Here is a 22,503-nt window from a genome sequence, read left to right as displayed (position 1 = left end):
ATAATAAGTGTTTTGCACACTTCTGTCATTGGGCTATATTTGGGCTACATCTGGGTGATTTTGGGCTACATTTGGGCTCTTTTGTCTCTGGTGGCCATCTTGGGAGATTTATTTGTTATGAAGTTTCCTAATTTCCTCATTTACTGCAGTCTCCTCAGTAGGAAATACTTTCAGTTTTTTACTTTGATTCCATCAAGAAGGCATTCAGATGTGTCACACATTTGCCATAAATTCAGAATGTTAGCACTCTTTTTGCTCATTAGATCACTGTAGTAAAGCTACTGCTCACCAGGGAAAACTGCTGCTGGTATTGAAAGTGCATGTTTCAGTCTGCATGTCAGAATTATTTAATGAAATAGAAGAGGATTTGAGAAGTCACTCAAAATGTGCCCTAATTTTTCTTTCTGCAGCACTAATCATACTTTTTATGGGAAAATGAACCCCCTCATTTTGTTCCTTTATAAATTAAATGTTTTAAGAGTTACCACTTTAATCCAAGCAAGATGGCTTCAGGTGTGCCATACGTTTATCATAAGTAGGACTGTTAGCGCTCTAGTTGTTCTTTGGAACACTCTGGGAAGCTGCAGTAGAACACAAAGGAATCAACTGACAGTCTCTGCCCTTGTTGGATGTACATGTTTTACTGAGAATGTCAGACTTCATTCTCACATGACTGAGAAAGATAATGTGAATTTACAGAAAATAAGCTCTCAGTTTAGCTTATAGATCACCTTCCAAACCTCTGTGGGAAAAGCATGAGAAAATATTTTTCTCTCAATCATGATATCCCAGCAGAAGGCTTTTTCACATGGTGAAATCACCTTAGAACATACCACAATTCCTAAAATGAGTATGGTACCATCAACAAATGATTTATAATGTAACTAAAGTCTTAAAACCTTCTATTAACTGCAATGCTTTTTAATGAGGTGCTATCATGCATATTGGTCCCAAGATGGCTGCCAACACTTCTTGGATGAAGTGCTGACAGCCAATCAGATCTCAGGATGAGATGTGTGGTTAGGCTCCGCCCACATATATATATGCTTTTAAATGCTATTTTCTCAGGAAATACGAAACAGATTTACACCAGACCTGTAAAAGGCACTTCCTTGACCTTATGGCTACCTCTCTGCCAAATTTCAAGTAATTCTGTTCAGCCGTTCGGGCTGTAGCTGTGTCTAAAGGTCCTATGGAAAAATGCATGGGGAAAACGCGTTTTGGGACCCCCCTTCTTTCTCGGCCCCTGCTTGACGAATCACCCCGAGACTTTTAGGGTAGGAGCTTAACGGAGTGCCCCATTAGTTTTGAAAATTTCGCGAGGATTCATCAACCGGCGCCAAAGTTATTCAAAATAGAATTTTGAGATTTCCTATGGAAACTAGGTTGTAACTATAACTATCTACTGGCGACCGCCAGTAGATAATATATAAAAACCATAGGTTTCAGGCACGTTATAGTTAGGAATTAGCATTTAAAAAACCTCAGAAATTCACTGAAAAAACCATAGGTTTCAGGGGTGTTATAGTTAGCTGGACTTTTCACTTGTACAAAACCATTGAAATTCCCCCGTTATAGTTAGTTCAGCTAACTATAACTCGCGCGCCCGCAATGCACTGCTGATGACGTCACATATTACATCACTCATGACATGGTCAGTGACATCACTCATGACATCACTGATGACATCTCAAATGACATCACTGATGACATCACTGATGACATCATCCTTGTGATAGAGTGGCAGACCTCCTCTCACCCTAATATAACCTTTGATACACACATTCAAAAATAGAGACTAAAATTTTCAAAACAATGGACATACCAATACCAGTTACAACAACCTCTTCAGTAATTCTAAGATCCACATTCACATCCACTCATTCACCAACAGTCCTATACAGTCACTCATACATGTACCCACTCATCATATGTACTCATACACCTATACATCCTGTTACACAATGCCACTCATCCATAGAGTTACTCACACACATAGTCACTCATGCTAATAAAGAATCAAACATACATTTACTTGCATATTCAGTTATACACACACCACCACACTTACTTCTACGGAAACTTACACATACTTAGTCTTTTAAACAATCACTTATAGAAACACATACTTATTCATACAGGAACTCTTTCAATCTCTCACTCTCACATGTACTCACATATATACACCAATAGTCACATATGCTAGTTTAAAACATATGTAGTTACTCATAAAGACACTATTGAGACAGTCATTCACTCACTAACACACCCATACACACACTCATCCACCCATACAGTCCTGCACACATGCTGTGTTCAACACGTACAAACAGTGAGTCACTCATTCATGCACCTATACACTACGTAATACTCCCCACCGAACCATGCAGACACTCAGACTGATACTCAAAAAACCAACTAATAATCTATAAAGACACCCATGTAGCTACTCACCAACCCATGCAGCCACTTATACACAAAGTGAGAGACTGATACAGATATTTACATATTTAAACATTACTCACTAAGCCATGTATTCACTATGATACACTTAATCAGTCAGTTACACAATCAATTTTTCAAAAACAAATCATCCATTTAGACACTTATATACCCATTTATTCTTCCATCGACCTTGAGATATACATATATAAAACATATTTAATTTTCAGAAAAACACACAGATGTCATTTGAGATGTCATCAGTGATGTCATGAGTGATGTCACTGACCATGTCATGAGTGATGTAATATGTGACGTCATCAGCAGTGCATTGCGGGCGCGCGAGTTATAGTTAGCTGAACTAACTATAACGGGGGAATTTCAATGGTTTTGTACAAGTGAAAAGTCCAGCTAACTATAACACCCCTGAAACCTATGGTTTTTTCAGTGAATATATATATATATATATATATAACGGGGTATTTCGTCAAGAGTGCTCCTGTGCACCAGGAATCAGAGGGAAAACAGGAACAGACGAAGACTAACCCAGGATGCAAGTGAGAGAATTACTTTATTTTCATTTTACAGCAATGCCTGCATGACGCGTTTCAGCCTACGAAAGGCCTTAATCACATGACGCCGAGGCTAAGCAGGGCAATTTAAAGTGCAAGTGCAAAGTATGTAACCTACATGATTGGCTAACGCAGAAGTGGCGTGATAGACATGGAAGAAATATATTGGAAATACTGTACATGACAATACGTAGTTCACTTTTAGTAAAATACATAAAAGCAACGAACATTGATAAACAGTTGGTAAAACAATCCTTAAAAACAAAGAAAGCACAAATATAAAGTGCGATCTAAATTTAAGGTAAAAACCAATGGGCAGTGGCAGTTTAAAACAAGCTTTAAATGTTTTATAAAAAACTAAACACCTGCATATGCAACAACGAAATAAGCTGTGCAAAATACGCAATATGTGCAAATGAGACCCAAGTGGGTAAAATCCTGATCATGTACGTAATCAATGAGCATATATGATAAAAATAACCATCATAGATGAACACTAGCATGTCTATATCAAAGCACCAATCAAGATAGTGCTTAGTATACAAAGTGCAAAAAATAGTGCTATATTAAAACCAATCTTAATATAATATAAAGTAATGTTTCAAAAATTGTGATTATTTCGGCATACTTAAAAGGTATGGAGGCTATACATCAATGGAACAATGGATATAGGCATCTTTAAAACTGATGGAAAGAGTTGATGAAAATGGTATGATTACAGACAGGTGAAGAAATCTTCACTAGCGTTAAGACCCACAGGGGTCTTAGAGTCCAGTTCAAGAATATAACGGGTTTCTAACGCACGGAGAAGGGCCTCACGATTGCCTCCTCGTCTCAACGGGGGCACAGAGTCGATGACAAAGAACCTAAGGAGTTCACTTTTGTTGTCATGACATTCCTTAAAGTGGCGTGCAACAGGGTATGGGGGATCACTGCCATTGATGGCCCGTATGTGCTGGAGTATCCGCTTGTGGACCTGCAATTTGGTACTACCAACATATTGCAGGCCACACGGACACTCCAGCACATACACCGCAAATTCAGTTCTGCAGGTAAGGAATTTGGTGATGGGGCGAGGGATGTCACAGAACGGAATGCAATATTCCATCTTGTTAGCCCCATGCCTGCACGCTTTGCAGCTAGAACAGCGTTTGAAGCCCTTGCTCGATTGCAACCATGTTTTAGTCGCAGCATTTTCAGGACTGGATTTAACTAGCGCATCCTTCATCGAACGAGCTTTTCTGAATGTAATGACTGGACTAGCTGACATCAGGTCCCCAATGACAGGGTCATTACAAACAAGGCTCCAATTTTTCTTAAGTACTTTGCGTAGAGCCTGATGTTGACGATTGTAGGTCACAATTAATCTGATCGGTTGATTAGTAGGTAAGCTCGTTTCGATAGGTACAGACTTCTTTAGGGCCTCTCTCCTAGGGATGCGATTGGCTTTTTGAATTGCACTATCAACCATCGCAACAGTATAGCCCCTTTGCAAAAAACGTGCCTCGCTAGCTTGTTGAGCTTTAACACATTCTAGGTCAGTGCTGCAAATACGCCTTATATGCAACATCTCCCCATAGGGTATGCTGCGTATGAGATGTGCCGGATGGTGACTTGAGGCATGCAACACTGTATTACCCGCAGTGGGCTTCCTAAATAGTCGAGTTGTTAACTGGTCATTGCTGGCCACGATCTCTACATCTAGGAAGCACACCGACTCCTGGCTTATGTGGGACGTAAAGCAGAGGTTGAGAGTGTTAATGTTAAGTGCACTAATGAACTCAAGGGCTGCCTGTTTGGTACCCCGTCATATCAAAAAGATGTCATCGATATAGCGGAGCCATACACTTACATGTTTGGAAAATGTGTCATGGTGTTGGCCAAAGAGGACCTGCTCCTCCCAGCAGCCCATATGCAAACAGGCGTAGCTGGGAGAAAAACAGGCCCCCATGGCTACACCCCTGACCTGTTGGAAGTATTGGTTACCAAACATAAAGAAGTTGTTGTACAAGCAAAATGAAATCATATCAAGTAACATCTTATTATGATTGGCTAGCATAATGGGTCTATTCCCCAGATAGTGTACAATTGCTTTCAAGCCATCAGAATGATGTATGCTTGTATACAACGCTGTTACATCAAGTGTAATCAACCAACAAGTGGAATCCCAAGGAGTGTCTGCGATTTTTCTTAGAAAATCACCTGTGTCCTGCACAAATGACGGTAGGGTTTGAACATGTTCCTGCAAGAAATTGTCAATGTACACAGATGTGTTTTCCAATAACCCCCCACAGGCTGAGATGATAGGCCTGCCAGGAGGCTTGACGGGGTCCTTGTGTACTTTGGGGATGAAATAAATCACCGGAGTGATTGGATACTCATTCTTGAGGTACTTAAATTCATCCTGGCTCAAAAGTCCGGTACTTCTCCAAGCAACCAAACGTGCATAGAAGTCATTTTGTGCTTTCCTCATTGTAGCTGCCTCACACCGTTTATAGCAGAGAGGAACATTAAGCTGGCTATGGGCTTCATCTAGATAAAGTTGACGAGGCCAAAGTACTACATTGCCGCCTTTGTCTGATTGGCGGATAATGATGTTGTTATTTGCCTGCAGTTTTTTAACCAACTGGATATACCAGGTATTCTGTGCGGTGTGTTGCGTTTTTTCACGAAGCGTGGATGCATAAAGTTTTTTCATGCCTGCTATAGATAATTCGTGAAACATGTCTAGATTATCATGCAGCATCAATGGAGAAAACGTTGATTTGGACTTAAATTTGGTAAGGCCTGACACATTAGGAATCAATTCATCATTAGTACAACTGGAGCTGGAATCTTCAGTATGCAGTTGTTGTAGATCTTGCAGCAGTTGAAAATCACTGGCTCTAAGTCCATGAAATTGTGTAGCCATAGGCAGAGGTTGGGGTCGTGGTGCTGGAGGATTAAGCCGAAAATACTTCTGCAGTTTCAGCTTGCGAATAAACTTGTATAAATCTATTTGTATCTTGGAATAACTGAAATTGCTGACTGGACTGTAGGACAGGCCCAAATGGAGGATTTTGATGTCGGCTTGGCTCAATTGAATATCTGTGAGATTTAGAACAGATATGGAGCTGCTTTCTACCCCTTCCAAATGATGCCCAACTACTGTTTCTTCCATTTTCTGTTGTAATTTCTTTTTGGCTTGGCGCTTGGAGGCTGCTTGTCGGCGCGCTCTGCGCTTTTGGTTGATTCTTTTACACTGTTGGAGTTTTGGGATCTTGGTCTCAAAGTTTCGCGCCGTTCTTGTCGCAAGCAGTCCACCTCTTGCGCTAGGGAATGTTTGGTAAACCCCAAACGCATTAAGTTACTATGGCGTTCACTGTCAGACTCACTGTCGGGTACTGAGCTCAGGTCAGAAATTGAAGATGGCCCTTGATGTACTTGAGTAGCACTTGAGCCTGGCTCAGATAACACTTGCATTGGAGGTGGTTTGGAAGTCTTGATGGCATCGAACTTCCTAGCAAAGGTGAAAATCCGACCTTCTTGATAATCGATTTTGTCGCGTTGAAATTTAAAAGCCTTGCGTTTTTTGATTATTTCCTCCTCTTTGCGAAGACGAAAAACCATCTCCTCCCTGAATTTAACACAGTCAACAGAGGAATCCAAAGCACAGATTTCAGTCTCGACAATGTCAATCTGGGTCTGCAGTGCTGCGCGGTCACTCTCCGCATATTTGACCAAAATAACCACCAACTTGCGCGATGACTCCAGGTTACACTCCGCCCATTCATTAAGCATGTTAGGGTCAGGTTGCTCATAGCTGGGTGCCAGCATTATTCGAAGCCCCCGAGGGATGCGCCCCACCTCTAAATAACGATTCAAGGAGCGGTGCTCCCACCATTTGGCTTGTTCAGCCTTCATCAACTTTTCCAGCCGTTTAAAGATTTTGCGTGGGTTAGGAGTCCCACTGATGTGCTCAATTGTTTGTTTTACGATGTTAGACCCACCAGCCGGTGAGTCATCAAACACACCGATGGCTGCCTCCTCCCTGCTTCTCAAGGTGTCTGCAGACATGGCGCTGTATGTATCGAAACACAAATGTGTACTCACGGGATCCACGGGCAGTTGGAGAAAATCAGAAACTGCCCAAATCCTCTGCACTCCTTCACCGCAAAGTACAGCCAGACACCCCACCGGAGTGAATCCCTTTGCGCTTACGATGTCGTCCGACACTCAGCAACTCGGGTCCACCGCCGATTTCGGGAGTATTACAGGTGATGCGGGGGCTGTAGCGGCTGAACCTGACAGGAACAAGAGAGACCTTCCGGAGCACCGAAAAGAACTGCTTCCTGCCGCTTAGCCCGTTGCGAAGGAGGGGTCAGTGTAGATACCGGAGAAGCAAAGCCGGTAAAGTAGCTAACGGGGTATTTCGTCAAGAGTGCTCCTGTGCACCAGGAATCAGAGGGAAAACAGGAACAGACGAAGACTGACCCAGGATGCAAGTGAGAGAATTACTTTATTTTCATTTTACAGCAATGCCTGCATGACGCGTTTCAGCCTACGAAAGGCCTTGATCACAAGCGCCGAGGCTAAGCAGGGGCAATTTAAAGTGCAAGTGCAAAGTATGTAACCTACATGATTGGCTAACGCATAAGTGGCGTGATTGACATGGAAGAAATATATTGGAAATACTGTACATGACAATACGTAGTTCACTTTTAGTAAAATACATAAAAGTAACGAACATTGATAAACAGTTGGTAAAATAATCCTTAAAAACAAAGAAAGCACAAATATAAAGTGTGATCTAAATTTAAGGTAAAAACCAACGGGCAGTGGCAGTTTAAAACAAGCTTTAAATGTTTTATAAAAAACTAAACACCTGCATATGCAACAACGAAATAAGCTGTGCAAAATATGCAATATGTGCATATATATATACATCATGTTCCACAAGTGTCCACACTTCAGGACACACTCACCATCGGCAACTTCATTCCATAAGGCAGCTGCGCATACAACAATCCATTGGTAAAATCACCAGCCTTACGCGTTTCAGACATCTCCTTTGTCCTTGATCACAGGCAGCGAGCAGCAGTTAAATGGAAGGCACAAAAACGGCTGCTTAAATAACATCAATAACTTTATTGGCCCCAGGTAGCCTCACTGAATATCCACAGATGTCTTATGGGATCAGTAGTCTTTATTTAAAGCCTCAATTCGTATTAGAATTCATGCTGCCATTCGAAATAATAAACACAATTCAGCCATAAATGGGCTCCCCATGGAGTGTGTAATACGTTGCCAAATAAATAATTGCCCTGCCAATGGTCCGATAACGGCTCGAATTTCACAGAGCCTCTAGGCCGCTTCTTCTGCAGTGGTGCAGTCACATAAATAGAGAGAGAGATTGTGTGTAGGGGGTATCTTAAATATTGACATCTACCGATTTCTGTTTCCATTCAGATGAATACCCCGGTTGGAAAGAGGTTCTTTTCTACTACCTCATCTCTCACCTTTCAGGTTTGTCAGCTGCTGGGGACCAAACCTTGAACCATTTATTTGTCAGCTGCTGGGGCTCAAACCATGAACCATTTCTCACTCCCTTATTGAGATTTACTTGACTGTCATCTTCAATATCTCTGGCTATGCTGGATACCTTCGGTTCACCTTCCTTGTTGATCTGGGGAACTGGGAGTTCCTCTCACCTCTCACAGCCTTTCTTGTTCTCAGTCACTCCTAGTCCTGCACAATTTACTTTTTCAAAATTATACACCAGGAACTCATTTGCTTTCTAAAGTGGTTTCAACTGTGATCACCAACGTGTCCCCTTGGAGAGGGAAATCAATACTTTGGGCCCCAAGGGTGAGCTAACACTTTGGTGGAAACAATTGCTATGTATTTAGTGCATGCTCCATGTGATGTATCATATGTGTTTTGTGTCTTGTTCACTTAGCACTAGGTGTGATCTTACTCTTAGTTGTAGGCTGAGTCAATTGCTACCAACTGGTTCATCTCTCTTAAAGAGCAGCTTCTTTGGTCGAGAGCCACCCTCTCTTCATAGATCCAGTATAAGGTGGGAAATTGTGCACGAATCCCTTTTTATGGACCACTTTTTCCTGTTCATCTCTTTATGATTCATGAGACTTATCTCTTGCAGACCCAAAGCTATCCCCAGGAGGACGGCTTTTTGTAGACTTTGGTTTTCCCTGTGCACCAACAAACCTGCAAACCTCTCCTATATTTGAAGTATTTGCCTGCCATACACTAGTTTTCTTATGGGGCTTTCAGTCAATATTCCTAACCACTGTACATACAAGAGAGCAACCTATCTGATAGCACGTTTTCTCTATCTGAAGAATGCTTTTGTGCAGCCTCAGGCTTGATTGGTATGTGCGCCTAGCAGACCGCTGCTTAGAATACTTTTAAAGATCTACCGACTGAGAAATATTTTTCATTGAGATAACCGAATAATAGTTTTTGTCCCTCCTGCTCCTCAATAAATGCATTCAACAGAGTAAAATAAAATAAAAATGGCCTCAGGGCTTTCAGGCACCCATTGTGGAGAAAACAATGTTACTCAGTGAAGCTTAAAATATTTCAAATAACCTCCCTACACGTTTTCAAAATGAGATCTATGAATTTTCGGCACCGTAAAGCTCTGCTTGCTAAGCACAGTGGAGAGTTGGGTATGCTTTGTGTGGGACAGTAATGAGCCATGAACATTCTGCTGCAGTGTGAATCTAGTCTGAGCATTGACAGCAAATTGCTTTTCATATATGCTAGCGTGCACATTTTCAAGCCAACATATGCATTATATTATTTTAATCTGTGGTCTTTGTAAATATAAGCGTTTCCACACTTTTCAATTTAGTAACGAGAATGGAAGGTTTCTTTCTTACAAGAAAGTAATTAATGAAACAAACTTAAAATTAAAAAAAAAATCACCCCATAATCCAATATTTTATAACTAACATAACGAAATCAATAAACAGTGAGTACAGTTTCTGTCACTGCCATCTATACAATTGGGAACGCCGGTGTGATGTACTATCCAAAATGGCCCAATTTCAGACAGTTCCTGCTCCACCTTCAGGGCACCAAATCCATTCTGGGCTTTGTTCTATATTTGTCGATATTGTTTCATCTAAACTGAATGCCACAGTTTGCTACACCAGTAGGGCTTTCGTGTTAGACTTACACTTTTAAAAAATGTCTATTCCACCAATGTCCAAAATCATTCATATAAAAACTCATAATGACCCTTTAATTCATCCCTCTTTCAGATGGTTTCTCACAGCCAATGGGTAGGCAGCACTGCGGTCCTGGCCAAATTATGGCCCATCAGTCCAGGCTTCAGTCCAAGTGAGTGTAAACTGCACACCTGACATGCAGCTCCTCCCCTTCTCTTGCACTGCCTGGTGAGCTGTGGTGGGGCCTTTTCTGTCGTGCTAGATAGGTAAGATACTCATGTCAAACACTTTACTTTCTCATCTGTAGCCTTTATCACAGTGGCTTCCTACACCAGCAGCAGTCTACCTTTATTTCCCACATTCCAGATAAACCATGACCAGACACAGTCCCAGAGCCTGGCGTGGCACCATAGTCGTGGTACAAACCCTCCTCTAGTCTACACATTGATCACTTCTCTTCTGAGTCCCATCTGCGTGAGTCCCTAGAAAGAGTCAAGTCAGCCCACTAAGGAGGCCAGGACTGGGAGCTCAGCAGCGCTCTCAGATGCTGTTTACTCTCCAGGGCCCACGGGGCTTAGGGGTGCAATAAACGTTTGGATTGAGCCATGGCAAGAATGGGAGTCATACACAGCCCTGGACATATGTTGTAACCATCTCTGCTTCCTTCCTCTTCTCGCTCTAGCTCGCTTTCTTTTCATCCCTCCATTCTCTGCCCCTCTCTCTCTCTTTCTCGCTTCCTCTCTCTCTTGAGTGACCCCAGCCGTACCTGCTGCCTGCTGTAATTAGCATCCATGACCTGGAGAAAGTGACCGTGGCATCAGCGGTGGCCGTGGAACTTCAGAACTGCTGTCCTTCACAGGGTCCAACCCTCCCTTCCCCCAGGTAAATGTCTGATGGGAAAAATGGCCCGCCCAGCATTGGTGGGAGCTCGGGGAAGGCATGTGGGAAGGAAGAAAAAGATCCTAGACTGAGGGTGCCCAAACTGTGCTTCTTTGATACTGTTCTCAGCCTCTTTACAGGAGTGCACAGCGTTCGTTGGGGGGGGGGGTTGGAGGGGCGAGTACTGAATTGAGGACGGTTATGCTTTCGCATGATTTGTTGGCTGCATGGTACATCTAAGCTCTGACGTAGCTGTGGTTCCCTGTCATAAGGGATGCCTACATTGAGTCGCAGTTTTTAGCAAGCAGGCTTTTGGACTCGGCGATATAAACCTCTTCACTTACAGCAGGAAAACACAAAACTACTCATCCTGTGATACAAACTGCAGCTGCCTATGCAGCTATATCTAGCTGATGGTGTCAAACAGCGTTGGATTGGTAACACAGGCACTCAGGCAATGCCCAAGGGGCCGGTGTCCGAGCTCCAGCTGTAGGCTGCTTTTTGAGCAGCCTTTGGGGCCGAAATGGGCAGTTTCTGCATTGTTCGATACCGCCAGCGGTCCAGGGGGTGCCTGAGGGTCCTTTCTGGAGTCAGATGGGCGTTCATCACCCCCCTTTTATCACCGGAAAGAGGTGTCACTCCCTTTCTCTCGCTGGGCTGGCCCATTAATATATGCATACAGAGTGGGGGCAGGGGGCCTGAGCAAAAGTTGCCTCACTTGTTTTCAGGTGTGTTTCACAAGTGTAAACTAATGCGTACATTTTTGTTTAACGCCTCCACCTTTTTAATAACATTTCACCGAAGCAGTGTTTTACGAAAAGGCAATATGCAAATGTGGGCCAATTTTTTTTAGTGTGCCTGGGCCGATTTTTAATCCCAATCTAACCCTGGTGTCAAACATGACATGAGGCTACGTGGTATCTATAGCTGAGACCTTTAGGTACCCTCAGGACAGGGGTACTTACTGTATGCAAACACTGCTATAAACAAGCAATTGCAATGCAAAAGGTCTCGCAATTACGAGAGTTTGAGCTATTGGCATTGTAAATGACAATGCCTTTTTATGTGTTGTTTTTGAAACAGATAAATAAAAGACATTGGCATAGCTCAAACTCTCGCAAATGTGAAACCTATTGCATTGCAAATGCGTTCGGCAAATGCGTTCGGCACCCGTGCAATAAAAATTAAGCAAAAGGATTAAAAGAGAGAGTATCCAACCACAGGCAGGACACAGCTATTCGAGAACATAGTGCTCAGAGACTGAAATTAAACCCTACCACGTAACAGGGGGTGTCGCCATGGGAGGATACAAAATGAGAGAAGGCGGTACTAAGGAGGGACTACTAAGCCTATTGACCAATGAACAGCTACAGTTAACAGTGGACAATCACACAATCCAATGAAAATTATGGGCGGAGAGTGGGCGGGGCTTCAAGTCCCTACCTGAAAACAGCATGCCTCGCAGGGCATGCGCTGCCCATGCTCGTCCTAAAAAGAACTTAGCTGTAAGCATATCTTTCAGTGAGTACACTCTTTCCTCAATTACTCAATGTAATTTCTATTACTACCGGCCCCTTTAGCTATTATTTCTATGCAAATTTAGACCTTCAAGTAGTAAAAAGATCGCTTCCCAGAATATTTGAGTGTCCATATGTCCTCCTCACCATCAAACAATCTTAATTCAGCTCACAAAACCATAAAAGAGTACAGAGCACAAAAAGCAATAATGTGCAGACGTTAAAACTTAGCAGCAATTTTAACGATTACATAAGTTAATGTATAAGGTGATTGGGCGAAAAAGGGGAATATTAACAACAACATGCGAGTAACTACCATTTGAATTGTGCGTGAAGATGGGGAATATTGAGGCAACAAATAAATAATCCAGCTCCTAATGAAACAAACACTTGGTTGTCTATAGCTCATTGAAAATACTAAAAACAGGTTAAAATAAATAAAACAAGGTTAAAACATTACTTGCCCACCATATGTCATCTTCGAACCCTGATCCTCCTGCCTTCCTTTTGATATGAACTGTAGTTAAATGACCCAGTTTCCCTCTAACATGTCCCTTTTGAAGGTCCCCGGCATCTCTGTTCACTATTTGTTCCACAGTTGTGAACAGTTTAATCTGTTTTCCACACACATATATCCTCAAAAGTTGCACCTTTGAGTACACCTAGCTCACGTAAACATGCACTTATGAAGCCTGATTTATAAATCCTCAGCAGGTTGGTGAGTTTCAGTGGTTCACGACTTTTTTTTACCATTAATTCACCGCAAAACATGTCTGTTTCTCAGTGCAAAGGCAGAGAAGCAGCAACACATGGCTGTTTGTTCTGCATGTAGCTCTACTTCACAGAATGCAAAACATAGCTTCAACGAAACCCTATGACTTACTACGTTCACTAATCGAAAGTAATAAATCGAAGCAGGGGCTGATATCAGGGAAGAGAATAAATGCTAAGATGTATCTTAGAGAAAAAAACAACATTTTGTTTAATTGACTGGGGCAGTGGGGAGACCTCAGCTATCCGTGTGTCAAGACCTGCACATCTAGACTTGTCATTCTAGTTCTGGGATAAGCCGAAGACATGTGGTTTTATATACCCAAAAATGTGCTCTTCAGGTCAGCTCCCTTCAGCTAGTGGCTTGTTTTGGTGAAGCCCACACGATGTTGCTCTTTTAAAGTGTGTGTTTCATTTTGGTTCTGCCCATGACAGTCCACAGATGTTTACTATTTGTGATAGACACAGAAAGGAATTGCTCTTCTACACATTGTAATAATGGTAACTTATATTGCTTATAAGTTGCTTTACACCGCCCTTCTGAAGCACTGTTAATGACCGATATTACTATTACCCAACTTATCGCACTTAATTTACTGACCTACACCGAAGGCCGAGTCTGCATTCAAAGACGTTTTAAGGCATGGGCAAAGTGGGCTCTGGCCCAAAGCCCCAGCCTTTCAGAGGCCCCCCTCAGAGCCAGTTCTGTTCTGTAGAGAGCCTTGTCCCAATGACCTTGAATATTTCGTAAACAGATTGATTTAAATAGTTTTCCTTTAATTTATTTTTAATGCGGTTGATGTGTGAGAGTGCATTACATTTAATAATAATAATATTTTGCAGAGAAATGCTGTGTTTATGTTTCATGCAACCTCCCTAAAAAAAGTTTCTTTTAGTTGAAAATCAGGACCTCACATATGAGAAATGGGAGCGTGTCACGGAAATTATTCACAATATTATTAGTTGATGCTGTGTTACAATATGGAAAACACACGTCACTATCCCTGAATATTAGATGTAAACACATTTAGAATTTGGACAAGTGTGTATGTGCACTGTCAGTGCCCTGGCCAAAGAGGGCATGAAAGAGCTACAAATGGATCATAAGTTCAAAGTTGTTCCAAAGAGGGGCCCTAAAAACTACCTTTTGCCCAGGGGCCCCCAAATCCTTAAGATGTCCCTGTCTGCCTTGCTGGGTTTTGAATGTATCTTCTGTAACACACTGCATCTTCACAGCGGCGTTCTTTCATCTCAATGAGCCATCCTACTGGCTTATGATGGATGGATGACCACTCAGAGTCCCTTTCGTATCATACTGTTCAGCTCTCCCTGACCTCATGTGGTTGTCAGTGAATCTATGGCTCAGGGAGGCAGAGAGCAGCCTTCTGTACACAAGGTGAACTGGGGTCCCTTCTCATTTGTGAATGTGGGTGCCAACATTTTAAAAGCATTCAGTGGTCCTACAGACCACTGCCTGCTCTTAAAAAATGAAAAGGTACGTTTTCATTTTGATTTTGGAAAGGCATCCCAATAGGCTGTATTTCAATAAAAAAATTGCTTCATTTAAAAATCAATCACAGACGTGGTCTGCTGACTCCAGCAAGCTACCATCCCTGTGATAACAGGCCAGATCCTCAATGGGTCGCAAATTACGACCCGCCTCATGAACATTCATGGGGCAGGTCCATTGTAACCCGATTGGGAATCGCAAACAGTGTCTGGGACACTGTTGTATATTGCATTTTGCAACTCGCTAATTGCGAGTCGCAAAATCTGATGGTCATACATCTGGCCCAATATGAAGAAGCAGGAGTACCACCAATAAAATTACAATCATTTGGTATGTATCTGAACAAAAGGTTTTAAGGGGTTCTTTTAACACCAAAGCAAAATATACAGATCTATTCAGTGTATTGGTTGTACATATTTATGTACAGTGTTTCACTGAGATAGAAATGTGGGATCCACTCTTGATACAAGGAAATACTCTGGGTGAAATACCCCACATCCTACCACAAGTGTGTCCGGATTGTCAGGTCAAAAACTCCAGACCAAATAATTTCAGGCCCGGAGACATTGGGTCAGAAAGAATTGCTGCAGGGAAGGTTCTGTTGGCAAAAGCATTGCCTGGGCCCCCGTTTAGCCCCTGCAGCAGTCTGAGGGAGCAAATAATATCCACCCCAGGCAGGCACAAGATTGCCTTTAATTCCTACTCCCCCAACACATGACCTGCCATCCCCACCCAACAACTGCATTCCAGAAGACACATTCCGCTTGTTCGGAGCAGGCAGAAAATGACAGTGTTTTATCACAAAAATGGTGAAAAACTAACAGTAAAGCCCCAGTACATCTGGGTGTGAGCAGGTATGCCCCATTCTTTGGGGGAACCCATAATCGCCAGACTTTGCAGTGGAGACATTGAGCAATATTTCAAATTCTGGCCCTTTGATATCTCTGCAGCAAAGACCAGACAACTCATACAGAGGCTGTTATAGTGTAGTACAGAAAGGAACATGCCACAGGGGCAACTGTACAACCCACAATGTTAGTGGAGGCATATTTTCCCTACCAGTACCTAACAGAAGCCATGCTGCTCAGCCAGAGAGCTCTGATATACACATATAGTCGTTATATGTGCAGGGTCGTTTCTAGGTGTTTTGTCACCCTAGGCAAGAATTGAAAAATGCCGCCCCCTCTCTTTTATCCGTTTCAATGTCCATTGCTTAAATCCTTACAAAACATAAGTAGTATAGTTTAAAAAAACAACATCCCTGAACAAAGACCAGCAGTACACATTTTATAAACTAAAATAAGGAAAAGAGCTGATAAGGATCACATTAAAAGTTTTCCACTCAAGTCAGCAACCAGGTATTGCAGAACCTCCAGGAATGGTGCACTTCCACACCTGGGAAAAACAATGCTGTTCAAAGAATGATGAGAAAAAGAAAGTAGCGCTTCACTGATAAACTCTATAAAGTGGCACTAATGTGTTTGGGTGAAAATAAAACCAATCTGGCCACTTTGCGACCACTCTGTAATGCTTTATTTTGTTATTTATTTTTCGTATTTTGCACCCATTTTCCTCTTGGCCCTGGGGCTGCACTTTGGAACAAAAAAATGTAAGAAAAAAAGGATATTTCCAACAAAAGTGTTTCTTCCATCATTGGATCCATTTAATAGGGGAACGAATGAAGGAACGTAGAGGAAACAGAGGGTAAGAGACGTTTATTGAAGCTGGGATCGGGTGTTTTATGCATTTAAGAGGCGGGTCTGTGAGAGATTCAGAGAGAGAAATGTAATGAACTGCATCTGAAATGTGGTGAACACACCCGTTAGCTACATTAACCGCACAACCAGAGATATCTCCGGGGTCTGTGGAGGAAAGGGCAGCAATGTGGAGGGAACTTTCGATGTCCCGGCAGTGTGGTTACAGGAACCTAGACTCTGTTCAACTGAGGATATTTCTTTGTCAAGGGCACCCATAGTATTTATTGGATAGTTTGATATTGAAGAACTGGGCTTACCTTGAGTCTTAGGTGTCGGTAACTAGCGCTTCCCTATTGTGAGTGTTGAGGGAGAAGCAAGGGGCCAAGAGGGGGGCCCAGCCTTGTCCGGCTGCAGAAGGGCCCGCTTTTGGCCTGGTTTTAACCCAGGCACTTGCCTCGGCACGCCGCACGCCTGCAGAGCCTGGTGCACTAAACTGAGCTTGCCGCTCATTGGCGCCTTCCTCCTGGGCTCGTGCTGACAGCTAGAGGCTGTAGTCCCTGAAGTGGCCCCTTTTGAGAAGCAAGTACGGCGGGAAAAGGTTGAAGCATCATTTTTAGCAAGTATGAGGAGCTGCGATAGAGAGACAGAAAGGAAGGTAATAAGAGGAAGAAAGAGAGGGGGGCGGCAGATAGCGGGAGAGCAGGAAAAGTGGACACTTCAACCACTGATCTTACCTTAATACACCTGCTGGACACCTAGGGACTCCCACGCGCAACAGAAGCAGGCTGCAGGGTAGGCCAACCAGTCCTTGCCTTGACTCCGCCTCTCTCTCTCGAGCTCCAGACAACAGCACTTTGGGTCTACTGCGCGCCCTCGCCAAGGCAAATGCAGGGATTTAAAAGTGAAAAAAAAAATGATGACAGGCCTGCCCCTCGTGAGATCATTGGTCCATTCTTTCTGGGGGCAGGCCAGAAACAAGAAACGGGGCCGTCATAAGTAGCGGGTTCACGCTATGAATGATTGACGGCCCTGATTGTTACAGACATCTGTGGGCGCCGCAGAAACCACAAATTTTGCGCACACAAGGGCAAATGTCCCAACTTCCTTTTGCCGCCCTAGCCCTTTTGCCGCCCTAGGCGGCCGCCTAGTCTTGCCTAATGGTAGAAACGGCCCTGTATATGTGCCAAGATATGCAGGCGGACTGTGTACAGTAATAGACTGATGCCTCTGACTCATCTGAGCATTGCCATTGCTACAGCTTGTTTAAGGAATTTAGGTGTTTTGCAACAGGGGAAAGGCCCTTTTGAGGTTACTACAATGAACAAAGGGAACTGCTACCACAATGAATCTCACAAACATGATTGCTTTTTTCTACTCATAATAAATCATCACCCAAAGTACAACACATAAATATCACACACAAGTATGCGCCAAGCATGTAACTGTCACATCCAAGCAAAATGAAACTTGCAAACTGTGTACCTCCAAAAAGGGTAAATCCCTCAAAAGAAGAACCCAGATTTACTATAATTCTGCATCTAGGTTGTGTCACGTTTTTGCCGCAGCCCTGAAGGAAAACCGATTTTTGGATTTTCAAACCCATACAAATTGCGTTTTGCATGGCTTTGTAAAAGAAATGTGTGAGAAAGTCATTATTTTTGCCCTGATAACTGCCATTTTTGTAATTGATACTGGTGGTACCTGAGTCGGACTGTGCCCTGGGCTCTGCTAACCAGGCCCAGGACCAGTGCTCTGAATAAAAAGGTATATGGAAATTAGGTATAATTGCAATTGGCAACAACAGACCCCTGTACGTCCCTAGTATATAATAAGGTAAGGGGATTAAAACTACTGATGAGTCCCTAGTATATAATTGGACAGGGAGGTTTAGAGGCCAAAATCCAGCCTTCTAGCAGCCTCTCCTGATTGGTCAGCCTTAAAGGGCTTAGCCAAGTTGCTTTCATGAGGTGATAAGTGGCCTGCATAGATCAGTGGTTATCTGATGGGGTGTGCTCTGTAGCTGCAGAGAACAGGTCAGGACAGGGACTGGGTAAATCAAACTAGGCTTTAAAGAGAGCTGGACAGTAAGGAGTGCCAGCCAGGCCTACCCCCTCTTCCTGTTCCCTTAGCCAGAAGGCAGGCCCAGGAATTGAATTTTCTGAAGGTCTGGATGGGGATAATTAATAGAAACGAGCCACACCAGTCGGGTGGTTTAGTCATGTCTCACTCTCCTGGAGAGGAATTCTCCATCTTGAATTTTAAAGTGCAGTGCATTGTGGGACAGGAATATGCCACACTTTGGAGGCAGCTGTTATGCTTTTGGATTCCACTCTGCACCTCATTGGACAGGGGTGCTCCCCTGCTTGTCGCCACAGATCATTGAATAAATATGTGGGAGCTGCATAGCAACTTGGAACTGCTGCCTGTAACTACAAGGAGAAGAAGTACTGTTCTGTTGGAAACCTGGGCTGCACCCCCAAGGATTGCAATCTGAGGGACTGCTCCTGCTGCACACTTGGCACTACAGCCCTGAGGACTTTGCCTTGCTTCAAAAAGGATTAAGGAGAGGACTCCCTGAAAGCAACAGGTTAACAAAGCTTCCCTGCACCATCTCCCTCAAAAAGTCCCCAGCCTGGAGTAGGGATTTGGCCAGGTGCAGTATGGGAATTGTAGTCCCAAATTTTCAAGGACTATCTCAAAGCTTCTAGACCCTTGGATGAGTGTTTTGGAAACGTTGAACCCTCAAGGGGAACTTCAGGAAGAAGTTCAAGAAGTTTGGAGTAATGTCTGGAAAAAGCTCCATAAGGGGAATGACTGGATGTCAAAAGTCAAGCCGGCTACCTTCAAAAGCGACCCAGCCTGGATTTCATGTTCATCACGCTGAAAGCGCCAGAGTTTGACTTCCAGGATTTGACCTGGGCCTCACGAGAAGCAATCCTATGACATTGCATCAAAATCGCCTGCTGGAGGGGACCGCACGATGTAGAGAGAAAATCCTCCAGAAAGGTTTCTAAGTCTGAAGGTAAAATTTTGACTGGAGCCTCCTGCTTAGTGTACCTGACTAGAGCTCCATTGCAGTCAGCCTCAAACTTCGAGTTTGTCCCAGTTATGCACGACCTGATGTCTCAAGTTGGCACTATATATTTTTAAGCACTAATCTTTAAAAATTCATATCTCCAGTTCACTATATTGTTTTTTTGTCATTTGGTGTAATTTTAAAAATAAAAATGTTTTCTATTTTTATAAATTGGTGTGGGATTTTTATTGTGCGTTGTGTCTTACTTATTTAATGTATTGGTGGTTTTAAATGCTTTACATACTTGTCTCCTGAGTTAAGCCTGCCTGCTCAAATCCACCTACCAAGGGTTGAGCCTGGGGTTAATGTACTGAGACCTTGAGTGGACCTTATCTTGTGTTAGTGGCCTTATTGCTAGTGGTAGGTGCATACTTACCCCTACTAACAATACACCTTCCAACCAGCTGCTTTGCTTTACCTTGCATCCAGTAGGGAATAAATGTGTTATGCATGGTTGTTCCCATGTATCTACCAGTGTTAATTTGTAATACAATAAGTGCAGGGCCCTCTTCAGGAGGCCACTGCACTTGCACCACCCCTTCCAGCACTGCCTACGACAGTACCAGTCCAACTGCTAACATCCCAATCCTATAAGTGGGACAATTCAGACTATTTCAGGCCCCCAGAGCTATAAGAATGGCTTACATGGCAGATATTTGTCATTTTTAATGTATATCGAGTTAATAAGCACCAGTAATTGTGCAAGTCTCTAAATTAGTCAAACAGCACCACCATGTAGCAGACTGTTATAAGTGGCAGTGTTGACAATGAAGTGCCGGTGCAAAACACCAGAAACCAATGGAGCAAATGTGGCTCTGGCATCTACCCATGTATTTTGACACAAACCCATAGAAACCTCAGACTTGGATTTGGACCAAAATGGTGTGCTTACCTGACGCTGGTGTGACAAGGCAAAATATCTAAATATCTTTATTTCCCCTTGTTTTTTTCTCTTTGTGTGTTGGATTATGAAGCACACATACAAAGAGGAAATAGCCTCAAAGGATAGTTTTTGTGCATGGTACCTACACCCGTAGAAAAACTGATGTAAGGATGCGGGTTTTGTTACGAAGCAACCACAAGTGCATCAGCACTAGGAGAGAGCAGAACTGTTCCATGCGTTTGAAAATGACACAGTTCTGCTCATTCCCTTTAATAGATAATGTCTCCAGCACACATGAGAAACAAGTACATTAGTTAAAATAGCATGCTGTGAGCATCAAGTAAGACAAAGTGCGATGATTCTTGAGATTTTCTTTCTTTTATTCCTTTGTTCATCCAACAGCCAACACGTGTTTCGTCGCACAGGGTATTACACCTGCGACTTTATCAAGGCTGTACATAATACAAAACAAAAAACAGGCAATGTATCACCTAATTTGATTCTGGATGTGCATAATAATAATCAGTATAGTCAGTGATATGCCTCGAAATTAAATGAAGTGAGGTCTGTGCACCCATGCACAAGGTCGATGAGCGGTGAAGATATCAAGTTTTTTTGGAGGGTAAAAGGTTACCCATGGAACCCAAAGGATGGAAGACAAAAGATGCGTCACCATTTAGAAATAGTGAATACGGGTGTTGAGCCCTTCCAAGGTGAAGACTAGAAGATAATCACGTGTGAACACAATTAAAAGCTGAATATAGAATAAATGTGGCAGAGCTTGATGTGAAAGTGCCTCCTCATTATATACCCAAGGTGTAGATGAAGAGGAAAAAGTGTTCTTATAGAGCTACAGCCATATAAATACCTATGTTCTTCTTAGTCAAATCTGTAAAGAATATAAGAACCTTTAGTGAACCGGCTACTCTTTGTAAGTAGTAACTGTAGTCTTCCAGATAGGGAGGTAATGTTTCCTACTTTATTCGCGGTGATAATTTCAACCCGCAATAAGGGGTTCTAGAATGAAGGCGACGTTCGTGGTGATCCACTATCAGGGATCCTAATATGTTCCAAAATTCAAGGAAAATATTCCTAAAATGGAAGTGAGCCGAAGGTTAACAAATGGGCTGTATTCTAATGATAAGTCTCGAGTGTGAATCAATAAAAACGCTATCAACATAAACATTGCTTGTGCCTATTCGTATGCAAAACTACATAAATAGAAACAAATATTTAACGTCACCCTGCTTCACTGCTCTTATGTGTTCCCCAATTCTTTCACGTAGAGTCCTGATCGTGCTACCAACGTATCTTCTTTTGCATCTACACTCTATTATGTAGACAACAAACTTTGTCAGACAGTTGATATTGGATTCTATTTTGTATGTTTTGTTACCTGGTCCCTCAAATTCTGTTATATGGTTGCATGCCCATTTGCAGGCACTGCAACCATTGCATCCATGGAAACCCTTAGTTCGTTGTGTCAGCCAGGTTTCTTTTATTTCTAGCCTGGGATAGCTTGGGCTGAGCATGTTCCTCAGAGATAGGCCCTGTCTTTATGTTATGGTGGGTCTGTCTGTGATGTGGTTACTGAGGGATCTGTCTGCCCTAAGTAGATGCCAGTGTTTTTTAAGACTGCGCATCAATGTTGCTGAAAGGTTGTTAAAACCAGTAATTACTCATACTGTGTCCCCCTTAGGTTTTGCCTTACCGCCTTCCTTCAGTGTGTCATGCCTTAGGACCTTGTGTATCCTTTGTTCTGCTTTCATTAGTATGTCCTTCTTATAGCCCCTGTTCTGGAAACGAGCTAGCAGACTCTTTTTGCACTCTTCATATTCAGGTTCGCAGCTGCAGTTACACCTTACTCTAATGAATTCACCATATGGGATCGCCCTGATTTGATGCGCAGGATGTGCACTGGATGCGTGTAGTGATGGAGCAGGGTTTTTTCTTTAAAACCGAATACCTGTTTCATTTTCGC

The sequence above is a fragment of the Triturus cristatus genome, chromosome 6 (genome assembly GCF_964204655.1).
Source record: "Triturus cristatus chromosome 6, aTriCri1.1, whole genome shotgun sequence".
NCBI lineage: Eukaryota > Metazoa > Chordata > Amphibia > Caudata > Salamandridae > Triturus > Triturus cristatus.
This window is presented reverse-complemented; position numbering follows the sequence as displayed.